This window comes from Arvicanthis niloticus, chromosome 16 (genome assembly GCF_011762505.2).
Source record: "Arvicanthis niloticus isolate mArvNil1 chromosome 16, mArvNil1.pat.X, whole genome shotgun sequence".
NCBI lineage: Eukaryota > Metazoa > Chordata > Mammalia > Rodentia > Muridae > Arvicanthis > Arvicanthis niloticus.
The window spans coordinates 2,848,561-2,862,047 of NC_047673.1; the positions used below are offsets into that span (position 1 = coordinate 2,848,561).

General features: G+C 37.3%; 1 pseudogene; it reads right to left on the reverse strand.

The window, feature by feature from the left end:
• Window positions 1-12,672: 12,672 nt before the first annotated feature.
• LOC117721840 (small ribosomal subunit protein uS11 pseudogene) lies at window positions 12,673-13,186 on the reverse strand (annotated as a pseudogene).
• Window positions 13,187-13,487: the final 301 nt, after the last annotated feature.

The window sequence follows — 13,487 nt, forward strand, 5'->3', positions numbered from 1 at the left end:
AGTGTCTCAAGACAAGACATATACCATCTTGTAAAATGCTTTACTTCATAGACAAAATCTCTCAAGACATCTGAAGAAATGTGATTGCTAAGACAATGTTCTATAGGGAAATGGCTGTCCTTCAGCATCTGGTGTTCTAATTCCATAACTGTTAAATTTGGAGTGCTTGTCTTACTTTCCTCTCACTTTCTCTTGACATCCACATAAAGAGCTTTGAGGCTTCCAGGGACAAAAAAAAACATTTCATGCAAGACTAACTTTAATTAATATTTCAAAGACTATTTGTTATAATCTAATAATAATGATCAAGTAGAAAATTTAAAGTAGTCTCAATATTTAATATTCTGACTTCCTCAAAAATATTAAAACTTATTTCAATCTATATATGATATATGTTCATCTTTATTTACTTGGTGATATTATAAAATTTAAAAAATCATTTCCAGAAAACAATATTTTAAATTTGTATATGAGGTACCTCTATTTAAGATGTGAAATATTCAAGAGTATACTTGTTAAAACTATGATTCCAAATTTCTAACTATTCTCATGTTAATTCATTCAAGTTTAATAAGTATTAGTAATTTATTTTTTTAGAGCAAATTGTTTGACCAAAGCATACCGATGTTTTTAAATATTTATACTAATTTTAATGTGAAGAACATAATTTCTTATAAAATTAACTAAGTCATTTAATCTCTTTGGTAGTAAGTGCTAATAAAAAAGAACAACAAAACCTAGGTCCTGCACTTCACCAGATTTAGAAAGGGGACATATAGACAATATGTAATTATTATGCTATGTTCCTAGATCTGTGAAAAGTAGCATCAATATGTTACAAAAGTCCTAAGGAGATGGTATCCTTTCTTTGTTTGCAGTATGGGTACAGAATTTTAAAAGGACCCAAACTGCGGTGTGGCTGACAAGGGTATTTTCAGTATAAAGTAGGGAGAAGTTGGAATGGAGGAAATGACAACAAAGTCATAAAAAAATGATACACAGATGCATTTCCAAAGATCATTTTTTTCTAAGAGTCAGCAGAAGGAATTCAAGAAGGAGGAGAAATTGATAAAATAAGAATGACTACATAAAAATATGATAATGAAAATCTGGGTGAGTTTGATGAGATCTAGTGACTAAAAGTACTACTCTCTGCTGTTGTCTGGAAGATGGGTACAGGATAAAATGAAATTTTGCAGAAATTCATGCATGCTCAATAGTGTCACTCTTCAAATTGGTCTGCACGACAATAGTATGCCTACCATTGAGAAACCTTAACAAATACAGCACTCTGAGGTCCTGTTCAGACTTCATAACTTAGGACATTTATGTTACAGTATCTTAAGATGATCTCGTGAACACAGAAATGTGCTCTGAAAGTATGGCCTAAGGAGAATCAGTGTTTGAGATGTTTGAATATTCTATAGGAAGGGTTACCAACTTGACTCACTAGCAAAGAAATAGAAATCCTGAACAAACTTGTCCCTGTAATTAGAAGAAAACATCTAAATTTTTTTCAGACAAAATGACCTTAACGATTCTGAACATCAGCTTCTAGCTTTTAAGAGCTGCTTGGATTAAGAAGCCTGCCAAGGATTCTTGCTGTCTCACTAATGTGTAAATCCTGAGCACTCATGGAGTAGGTAGGACTTGGTAATTACAGAAGTTTCAATTCTATAAAGCTTTGTTGAAAACATTGACTTTCTGAGCTGTAATTTTGGCTCAAAGAAGTTGCATTTCAACCCACAAAAATCACAACTTTCACGTGCAGAGTCAAAATAGCTATTGGTGAATATTCTCTTGTCATGTCCTTGGTATTTGGTCTGCTGAAATTTTAGTTGTGGTGGCTACATACCATGTAAATCAGTCATGAATCATGAACATGATGTCAATTAGCAATTGGGCTTCACCTTTTTGGCAAAGTTTGGTTTTTAAAAAGCTCCCTCTCTCCATTTGTTTGATCCAATTCCATCTGCAGTGCCAACTCTAGAATTGAATCCCTTTATTAAATGAGACCAAGCAAAGCCAATCAGGGCCGGTCAGATGCCAACTGGTTACAATAGCTGCTTTTAATGATGAAATATAACCCATGTTAAAGTTGGAACCAAAACAAACAAACAAATTCAAGCAGATTGGAAGACACACAGGCTCACTGGGGATACTAGATGTCCAAGAAGAATTTTCTAATGGATGGAATGAGATTGAGAGTGGAGATAAGCTTCAAGAATTATGTAATTTTTTTCTCTGAAAATAAATGTGTGTATACTCCAAGAACCCACATTACACACTGAAACTCCTTTAGTGAACCCTACAGTAGTTAATTATGTTCACAGTAGAGACATGATGCTTGGGAGTCGGCCTCTTCTCGATAGATGTGGTTTTTACCCAGGTAACAGTCTAAGACAACAATAACCACGTTCACCTTAGCTCAAATTCCCTTATTTTACACAGTGATTTATCATTACCCTTCCCTTACCCCAAGAAGTCTTCGAGATGATACCCTATTTTTTTTAATTTTTAACCTTCTAAAAGACTTTTCTGTCACCCCAGATGAACAGACCCAAACAACTGTTCTCATTGTGAGAACACATAGAATTAAATTAATATCAGTTGTATGTTAAGCAGTCATTTTACTACACAGAAATTTGCCATGATCTCATACAAGTTGACTTAGAGTAATGGGCAGCACACACTGTATATCAGATAACTTCTGGGGGCTCGCCATATTTCAGTCATGGGATGAGAAGGAAGAGAAAGAGCAAGGAATAATTTACGCCATTGAATTTTCACAGTGCTATTAATGACTGAGGATTCTGCCTCACGCTGTTCAACCTCACAATGGGGTACACAAAAAGAATTGACTTGTGGCCTGTTTTAGGGTGTTGTTTTAGCAGGGAAAAGGCAGAATACATTCCCAGAAAGAATCATAGAAGGCTCTAAAGAATAGTTAACAATAAGATTAAAAACACATGGTCAATCTAGTCCCCAAAGAATGAGCAGTGTGTTTGAAGTGGTTCCTTGTACTCTGTGCTGTGTTTTCACACTTGGTTGTTCATTTGATCTTTTCAGTATTCTGGGAAAGAGGTGGAGAAAAATAGAATTCTATCGTACATATTGAGGTGTGGATAACTTTCATTTGTGTCCTAGGCAACACAAATATAATCACAACTCAACTGAAGACCATGACACCCAAGTATCTGTTGCCTTTTCCTTCTACCACACCACTGGGGAATTTGTGGTGTTCTCCACGTACACGCACCAAGAGTCACTTCAGCCTTATCCAGGTACCTTTAACTCCAGCATTGTCAACACAAAGTTCATCAGTAGTTTGAGCATAGCCATAATCTGATGTTCCACTGGGATGGGGGAAAATGTTTTGACTTAAGATCATATTTTCTGTCTCCCTTGTTGAACTTCAATCTAGTTTTTCATGCTGATTTCCAACTTGTTTAAATCCCAGCTAATAAAAGGAATTAGAGGGTTCAAGATAATGACTTAAATAAAAAGTCCTACACACATGAGCTAAGAAGAAACTGACATAGAGAGATTAGAAACACTGCCAATCCCACTCGCAATTACCCTAGGGTGGCATTTGCTTTTCATTCTAAAGCAGATTCACCTACCTACATAGGGATTTCCAGCTTTGACATTTGCATATAAGTAAGAAATCCCTGAAGTAAAGATGCTAAAGGAAGAAAGATGAAGTCATGGGCCACCATTGTCTTCTATACATACACTGACTTGAATGAGGATAGGCTCAGAGTTTCCAGAGAGCCTTGCACAACTGAAAACCATCAAGTAAAATCTGGGACAAACATTTGGAATCTGAATTGCACCTTCCTTCCACGTTGTTCTTCATCCATATTTAGATGTATTTCTTTCATCTCCTTTCTCTAAACACTTCCCCCAAAGCACAGGAAAACTCGGTGAGATTCCAGAGACTGCTGTTATTATTCTGTCCTGTCTGTTTAATCACTTCACCATGTAAATAACTGAATTTTGATTGTAAATGGAGTCTCAAGAGATGGTAGAACGAAGGCAGGTAATTTTCTTAAAGAGAAACAAGTAGCTTAAGTAGAATCCTGACAGAGCAGAAAGCAGAGCTGTCAGAAGCCATATGCTTGTATTTTCAGAGCAGGATGTAGCAATCCAGGAGGGAAGGACTCTAAGTAAATAAATGAAGCACCACTTGTGACAGGCAAAAGCTTGTGTTGTTTTACCTATTGAACAAACACCGAGACTCCAATAGTCTTTGGCAGGAACGTCACAGGGCAAAGCCAAGTCTGAGAACCCTGTTGTTTGTGTAGTGATCCAATCCCTTTCCTGAATGTCTTTACATATAAAAGACAGAATCCTAACAATGGAATATTAACTGATTTGAGTGGAAGAGCCTGTCTGTATGCAGATGCTGCTGGCAAAACACACCCCAATAGTTATTTACATATATCTGCAGCTCTTCATCAAAAGGAGAAATAGGAGCTGAGATGATAGATGTGTTTTCATCTTTGGGACAAATGATAGATATGAACAAGACAAGAGTGCACTGAATCTATATAATTGACATTGTCATAATAAACTGCATCTGGACATTTTCCCCATTACTGTGTTTCAAACCCATACACTGCAGCTCTAACAAAATCATCATCATGTTCAAAAAAGTCTATTTCAAGAGTTGAAAGTCACAGACAGAAGGAATGGAGGAGTGGGCTCATACTTTTCTATTTTCTCAAAAACTCAGGTTTTGACTTGGCTGCCAACCTTTAAAAAATAATGGTAAAAACTTTTAAGCAACTCCCAGAACATTATATGCTTTAAAAGCTTTCAATATAGAATATAGAAAGTTTCTACTAATTGCCTTAAAATATGTAAATAACAATTACATATTTTTACTTGTTTCAGAATGAAATATAAAGTGTCCAGAAAGATCATTATTTGGTAATAATTGCAGAGTTTGTGAATAGGCAAATTGAATCACTTGTGTCCATGTTTTTCAACATAGCCACGATCACATCTAGTTACTACTTTCAACACTACTTTCCATTTCAAAGCACTGACATAAAAATGTTCACATAGAAAAGCATGTCTGAGGATTGGTTTACCCACAATGAAAAGAAAAATCTGGTATATTGCCATTCAGTTCACTTCAGGCAAAAGCTCTCAGCTTCTCTGCCCAGATGCCAAACAGCACAAATCAGGACTTGCTTGAAAAACATTCCTCACCAACAGCATCATGCTTCAGAGCAGTGGCATCTGACCCCATCTATCCTGCTGCTCCCAGGAAGAATAGCTGTACAGGTTCAGTCTGACACTGCACAGGTAGAGAAGCAGAATTGTTGGCTATATCAACAGGAGCAGTTGCCAGGGCAAAGCACAGCTGTTATGGTTTAGATGTAAAATGCCTCCCTGAAGAACACCAATAGACATGCTAGCAAGGAATGGGGAAAACTCAGGGGCCCCCACCTGTAGACGAAAAAACCAAACCAAACAAAAACAAAACCCTTACAACCAACCAAGGAATATGAGAGCAGGAGAATTAGTCTTCCCCATTGATGAACCTCTAATTGGTTATCTAATACCAAGTGGTCATCCCTGAAATCATATGCACACAAGTAACATAAGACAGACTAATCAAGTTATATTTATATATTTAGGCGTGTGTGTGTGCGTGTGCGTGTGCGTGTGTGTGTGTGTGTGTGTGTAAAACAATAAATATTAAAGAGAAATAGGCCATGATTTCAAGGGGGTGGTATATATATACAGGAAGGATTAGAGAAAAAAGGGAAGGATAAAATGTGTAATTATGCTTTTATTTCTTTTATTTCTTTTTTTAATTTTTTTTATTTTTTAATTAGATATTTTATTTACACTTCAGATGCCATCCCCTTTCTCCATCCCCCCCCCTTAGAAAGCCCCTATCTTATGCCCCCTTTTCCTTTTTGCACTTATACATTTTTTAAAAAAATGTTAATCAAAGGCTTTATAAGTTTGGTAATGCTCAATCAGAGGTGTAACCCACTACCCAACCTAGATATATCAACTATCTTTGACTGGTGGAGACACGTGAACATCTGCCTCCCTGTCTCCCCCCTCTTTCTCTCTCTCATCACCTAGCTTCTCCTGTCCTTCTTCTCCTCCTCTCCTTACTCCTTTTCTTCCTCTCAGTACTCCTCCCACCTTAGCTCCTCCTACATATCACCCTTCCTGTTAAAATAAAACTTTTCTCTCAAGATACAATTAGAGCATAATTATGCCAATTTGTACGAGTGAGATACAAGATAGTCCTAATACCCAGTCCATCATTTTGTTGACTAACCAGAACCTCTGTCATCTATCCTAACTAAAACACTTAGTTCTGAACCTGGCTTTTCCCTTGGCTTTAGAATGAATATCAGCTGAAGATCATCCACTCAAATCTTTTCTCTCAAGGTAAATAGCCAGGATTGGCTATGAGACTATAAGTTTTTAACTCTGTCAGAAATCCAGAATGACTGAGTTAACTATAATTGTGGGAAGCACAAAGCATAGTTTCTAAAACTTAGCCAATTTATAGAGACTGCTGAACACCTGGACACTCCCTCTACTACAAAACCTTGGAGCATCTGTTCTTCCGCCTTCTGGCCCAGGATCATCTGACAGACCTTAGTGCTGCAGAATTATTAAGGGCTGATTACTCTGTCTAGGCAGATATAATCAGTCGACTATTCTGCAAGTGTGTCCTTTTCTGGACAGTAATTTGTCTGTAGATGGAAAGAGGCAATTCTTGTCTAGTGGCTGTCTCACCACAACTGGAGTAACTCTAAAGATGCTCAATTTCTTCTTAGAATTCAATACAGGAAGCTGTCAGGAGCAGACAGGTCTCTAATCAAAATGAACATTAATACAGAAATGTTTGTAACGTCAACAGAATCTGAAAGAGAGGTTGTATGGAGATCATTCCACCTGGGTATTCATTCCATGTGCAGTCACCAAAAATAGATGCTGATATGGATGACAGGAAGAGAAAGCTGACAGCAGCCTGATAAGGCTGTCTCCTTAGAGGTCCCCCGGAGTCTGACATACCCAGAGGCAGATACTCAAAGCTAACCATTAATCTGATCAAAGGTTCCCAATGGAGAAGTTAGAGAGTAAACTGAAGGAGCCAAAAGGGTTGGTAGCCCCATGAGGAGAGCAACAATACCAACCAGCCAGAGCTCCCCAGGGTCTAAACCACCAGCCTAGGAGCACATATGGAGGGACACATGACTCCAGCTGTATATGTAGGGGAGGATGGCCTTGTTAGGCATAGGTGGGAGAGGAGATCTTTGGTCCCATGAAGGCTGAACACTGAGTTGGGGGGGGGGGGATGTAAGGGTGGGGAGGGGGAGTGGGGTGTAGGTGGGTGCACACCCTCATAGAAGCAGGAGGAGGGGGGATGGGATCAGGGGTTCCTGGGTGTTGGGGGGAATGCGGTAAGGGGATAAAATTTGAAATGTAAATATTATATCCAATAAAAGAGGGGGAAAAAAGAAAAGCGGTTAGAACCAACATCCTTAATAAAATGTCAGCCCTCTTAAAAAATGATCTTGATACTAAAATTTGTTTTGAGAATTGTATATTGCTTTTATTTCTAAAAAGGTAAAATAATAATAAGTATTATAACATTTAAAACTGCCTCCCCCAGAATCTTATGTTTGAATACTTGATCTCTAATAATCCTGTTTAGAAACTTTGTGGAACCTTTAGGAGGTGGAGCCTAACTAGACACTTTGGCATTATTACCTAGTATCAGTTACAGCCGATAGCACTGATATGGGCAAACAACCAGTTCTGGTACCATAGGCACAATCTGTTATTGTTACCACTCCTTCCTCACCATGAAGGATCATACCCCACAGAATGTAGCCCAAAACAAATCTTCTTGCTTTAAGTTTCTTTTTCTCAGGTATTTTAGCAAGGCAGTGGGAAACTCTAGCTAAATGTGGAGAGTTGCCTCCACAGGTAAGAGCACTTGTTGCATTCACAAAGAACAGTTCAATTTACAGCATTCACATGGAAGTTTATTACCATCTGTAACTCTTCTAAGGGCACCAGAAGTGCAAGTGGTACACATATATACATGCAGGGAAATCATCTATACACATAAAATAATAAAATAAATAAATAAAATACGAGCTAAACCTTCAAACACCTTTGTGTGCTTACGTGCATGGCTAATCATGGAGATGATATGCAAGCATATGGAATGCCTTGGGTTCACCAAGAGTTCATTAATGTCATTTAGCTAGAAATATAGGATTAATGAAACTAGTTCAAAATTACAACTGCTGAGAATTTCAAATGGTAAATAGCATACTCTAAGAAACATATAGTCCTGTTTCCCCAGGAGGGATGCATTCCATACCAGTCTGTTAGTAGTAAGAGGACTGAGGGGAAAGACTCAGTAACCAATCTGGATGCCTATCAGTGTAATTCTACTACTAGTACTGAGAAAGCACAAAACTCAAGTTATAATCAAACAATTATTTTGTCTTTTCTTTTTAATAAGAAAATTGCTTCTCTCAGAGTAGAATATTGTGTTAATTCTGATTATCAGTTGAAGAGAAAAGTTGAAACTGTAATTGAAGTTAGTACATAAGAAGAGGTGTTCTTTTTCCTATTGAATTCTGTAAGATACCAAGAGTCTCTGACTCATACGTAATAATGCTGAGAACACAGAAACATGTCAACTAAATTATTCAAATATGTAAATCAAAACAGAATTTGCATGTATTTTTAGTTTGAAGTATTAAAGAGGCTCAAAACTGCCATTTCTATGTGTTAAAAGGAACTGAAGGAAATCTTTTAAAACCACGAAGCTTATTTGGGTTTGGTTTTATCTGGACAATCTCAGCAACCATCATGGTACTATTTCTGACTTCTCAACGATGTCAGGAAAAAGTAATAAGTTGAAAATATATATTCATATATATGTATACATATACATCATATATATATATATATATATATATATATATATATATATATATGAATAGCAGAAGTCATCATCCTGGGAAAGGAAGTTTCTATGTCTGTAAGGCAACCCAAGCAATGGCCAAACCTAATTCTCTGATAGAATCCCAGAACAAGAGCATGTCCACAGGTTCTGAACAAATATCAAAGCTCTATGGTTGAATTTCACACATTTTCCCATAACACTTTTTTGTTGAAACATAGTTCTCGGGATCTTCCTATCTATGGTTTCCAGTGTAGGATGTGTAAGTCCCAAGGTCAAACTCTTTCCTATCTATGGTCTCCAGTGTAGAATACATGAATCCCAGGAGAGAAACACTTACGACATCAGAGTTTCAAAACATCTCAAGATTTCTCATCTAAAAACCCAAATGTAAGCTTATTTTTTAGGTAACTGGGAGCAGATCTTCCTCAACTTATATTTGTTAGACATGTTATTAAGAGCTAGTGTTAATTAATCCTAGCAATATACAATGGATATATAAAAACCTTAAACGAAATGTTATACAACTTATATAAATCCATGTGAATAATAAGAAAATCACAAAGCTATTACTTCCCTTTTATTAAACATGAACCCCAGTTTCACCTGTAGCTGAGAGGTACAGCTACCTTTCCAATAATATGTGCTTTATTAAACTAAACACAATCAATTCAAAAGTACCACCAACAACAACTACTAACAACTACTACTACTTCTGCTGCTGCTGCTACTACTACTATAAAAATGTAGAAATAGGCCGATGAAAATTCATACTTTGAGATATGTTTATGCATCTAAGCAACTGCAGAATGTCTTCTTTATTCTAGGTTTCTGCATCCATAGATTCAGCCAACTGTGAAACAAAAGTGCCTAAAGAAAGTGTGTGACAATGCACAGAGCTACTTTGTTATCTTACCTCTTAAGCAGTAAAGTATAAATACTGATCGCAAAGGCTGCCATTGCATGCACTACTGTAAGTATTATAAAGATCTCTTAAAGGGTATAGGACCAGCCCGGGAGATGGCTCAAAGGTTAAGAGCATTTGCTGTTTTTCCAGAGGATCTGAGTTCAGTTGGCAGCACCCACATTAAATGACTTTACAGTCACTTGTGACTCTGGCTTCAGAGTAATCTAACATCTTCTGGCTTTGACACACAGACAGACAGACAGACAGACAGACACACACACACACACACACAAATAGAATACACAAGGGCATACATACAAATGAAATAACTCTAAAATATTTATTAAATATTAGTAAATAAAGTACACAAGATAATATGCATAGGTGAGTTGTAGATATCACACAATTTACACAAGCAATAGCCAGGAGGGTCTCAGATCAATTCCCCACAAATATTAAGAGTGACTATGTGGTTATTGATGACCAAACAGAAAGTGAAACTTACAAATTTTCAGTCCTATGTACTAAAAATCATAGAATGGAATTCCCACCTAGCCAATAAGAAGAAATATTCCAAATATCACCTTTAAGTGGATTTTGAATATAAGGTAAAAATGGGTTAATTTCAGTTCCCAGTGTGTATGAGAGTAACTTCTGGCCATAAGGCAAGCAGTAAATGTTTGGTCTCCTTACCTTACCAAAACATACTGATATTTGTTTGTTTGTTTTATTATTTAATATTTTCATTTTTAAATTAAATATTATCGTACAATTTCCCCCTTTCCTTTATCCCTCCAAATGAAGGTCATTATAGAAATCACAATGAATCAAAATGCAGAGAGCAACTGACTTCATGGTGTCCATCCCAACTGACACACTACAATATGATTCCTACAGCTCAGGGACATCACAGACAAAGAGAGCAGAAAGATTGTAAGAGTTAGAGGAACTGAAAGTCTATTTTGAGGTTGCATCTCCTAGAAATGTTAGGAAAACACAACATATCAAGCCACACAACCAAGGCTGCTTTCTCAAGACCTGAACAAGAAAAACACTAAGAGACATGCTAACACAGAAAGGTGAAAATATAAGGGGACTGAACTCTAGGCAAGGAAATTGAGCAACTAAGAAACAGTCTACCATGGGAAAGATCCCCACAGTGGGTTATTCAATACCATGTGGTTCCACCTCTCTGTTGAAAGCCAGCCTGTGTCACCAACCTTAAAACCAACCATGAAAGGGGCATCAGATAAAATGTTTGCAAACACAGCTGCACCTCTCCTGACTTTTGATAAATCATGCACACTTCTACATCTCCCCAGTGTAACCAAATTACATATTACTTGGATTTGTAAAGCAGGATTAGAATACAGAAAGAAGAATTAGGAATCAGAAGGGTAGCCATGTATAGCAGTTAATTTGGAAGACGTGCACATAGGGATACATTGCCAAGTGAGTGACTTCCAAGAGACTGAAGGTCATTGTTGGGACAGGACTTACTAAGATATCCAGAGGAGGGCCCAGGTCTATACTGTATGCGTTTCTGCATCAGCATCATCTCCTACATGCATTAGTCACTTTTCTTACTGCTATAATAAAATATCTAATGGAAACAAATGAAGGGAACATTTATTTGTCCCAAAACTGAAAGTATGAACTATGATAAAAAGGAAATAGAAGCAGGCAAGAAAGGAAGGCTGTGGGAATGTATCATGGCTATAGCTGAAGCAATGTGAGGATATCTGATCACATCTTGGCTCATCAGAAATCAAAGATCAGTGAAAGCTGTAACTCACCCATCTTTCTCCTTTTTATTCATTTTAGGCTCTAGTCCACGGAAAATATTGCCCACAATCAGAGCAGATCTTTCCTCCTCGATTAATTGTTTCTGTAAAACATATTGTAGGACTGCCAAATGTTGTATCTCCTAGGGGAATCTAATTCCAGTCAAGTAGATAATAAAGATTAAACATCACAATATTTTAAGTGATACTGTTTTGTGTAAATATCCACATATATATAATTACTGAATGATGAAAAATGTGATGTGAAAGAACTGAATCAACATATACTACTGAAACTCAAAACTGAAATCGTAATAAAATATGTCAAACTTTTCAGGGTTTCTGTACATTCCCACTGGGTAGTGACATAAAAAAAAAACTAGGCATCAGAACATATCTCAGTGTCATAAATATAACCATGATAAAGGAAAAACATCTACTAATTAATGCCAATCAATTACCAAAACATATTAGAATTATTTCACAATGGTAAATGTTTGTGGTAAAATCTTGGGACTAATAAAATCTATGTGGAGTGTCATTATTTATTTTCTAAAACTCTACTTAAATCAAGTGTACAAAATCAGCATAGAATAGACATCAGAATGTCAAAGACGTTTACCCTACCCATGCTCCAAAATGGAAATGGAAGCCTCATCCACTGGGTGGTAAAGAACAATAACTTCCACTCACATTTAAACATTTATAAAATGTGTGGTCCCTTTTCTCACTATTTATTAAGTAAATAAAGAATGAATGAAAAAAAATGCTTGACACTTAACAAGTTCTAGGTAGGTTCTTGAAGATCCATCGGGAACTTCTTTATTAGGGACAAGGATGAGGCAAAGATGCTGTGTTCCAAACAGGCATTGGCTGGAGACATGGCAATAACTTAGAGAAAGCTGACAGGGTTCACAGCATGTGTAGATGCAAGGACTCTAGGATGCATCCATAAACACACAGGCTACCTCAGTTTTTCTTCTTCTAAAAAGCAGAAACACCTCTTTTTTTTTTTAGCTTACACAAAGCAATTTATTAACAGAAAATAATTTGAGAAGTCCTGTTCACAAACGGCGACCACGACAACCCCCCTTCCTTCGAGTGCTGTCAGAGAGGATGGGGGTGACATCCTCAATCCGCCCAATCTTCATCTCAGAGTGAGAAAGGGCTGACTGGGCTCCAGTTCCAGGGGTCTTGGTCCTGTTTCCTCCTGTGGCCCGGAGTTTGATATGCAGGGCAGTGATGCCCAGCTCCTTGCACCTTTGGGCCACATCCTGGGCAGCCAACATGGCTGCATATGGAGAGGACTCATCTCGGCCAGCCTTTACCTTCATTCCGCCAGTCACTCAGCAGATGGTTTCCTTGCCAGAAAGATCGGTAAAATGGACAAACGTATCATTGAAGGATGCAAAGATATGGCAGACACCAAATTCATTCTCTCCTTTAGCCACCTGAGGTCCAAGGCTGATGGATGACCTGTTCTTTCTTCTTTTCCTTCTCCTTGCAAGGAGCCATTTCTGAACGTTGTCTCAGAAACACCTCTTCTTACAGACACATGTACACAGCTTTCTCTTTCAACATAGTCTCTATGTTTCATACTTATAAACTCACTAAGAAATCAATCTAAATATAAATGATGATGAACTTGAAACAAAAAATCAAAATAACAGAATACTTTGAAATTATATTCCCTAGCTCCTAAATGCCTGCCCAAAGCACCCTGTTTTAGCGTGTGTATTATACCTGTGGTGTGCAGGGAGGGAGTTCTGATTTATCACATTATATGTCTCACTCCTAAGCCACGCCTCTAAGTCATGCCCTTAGG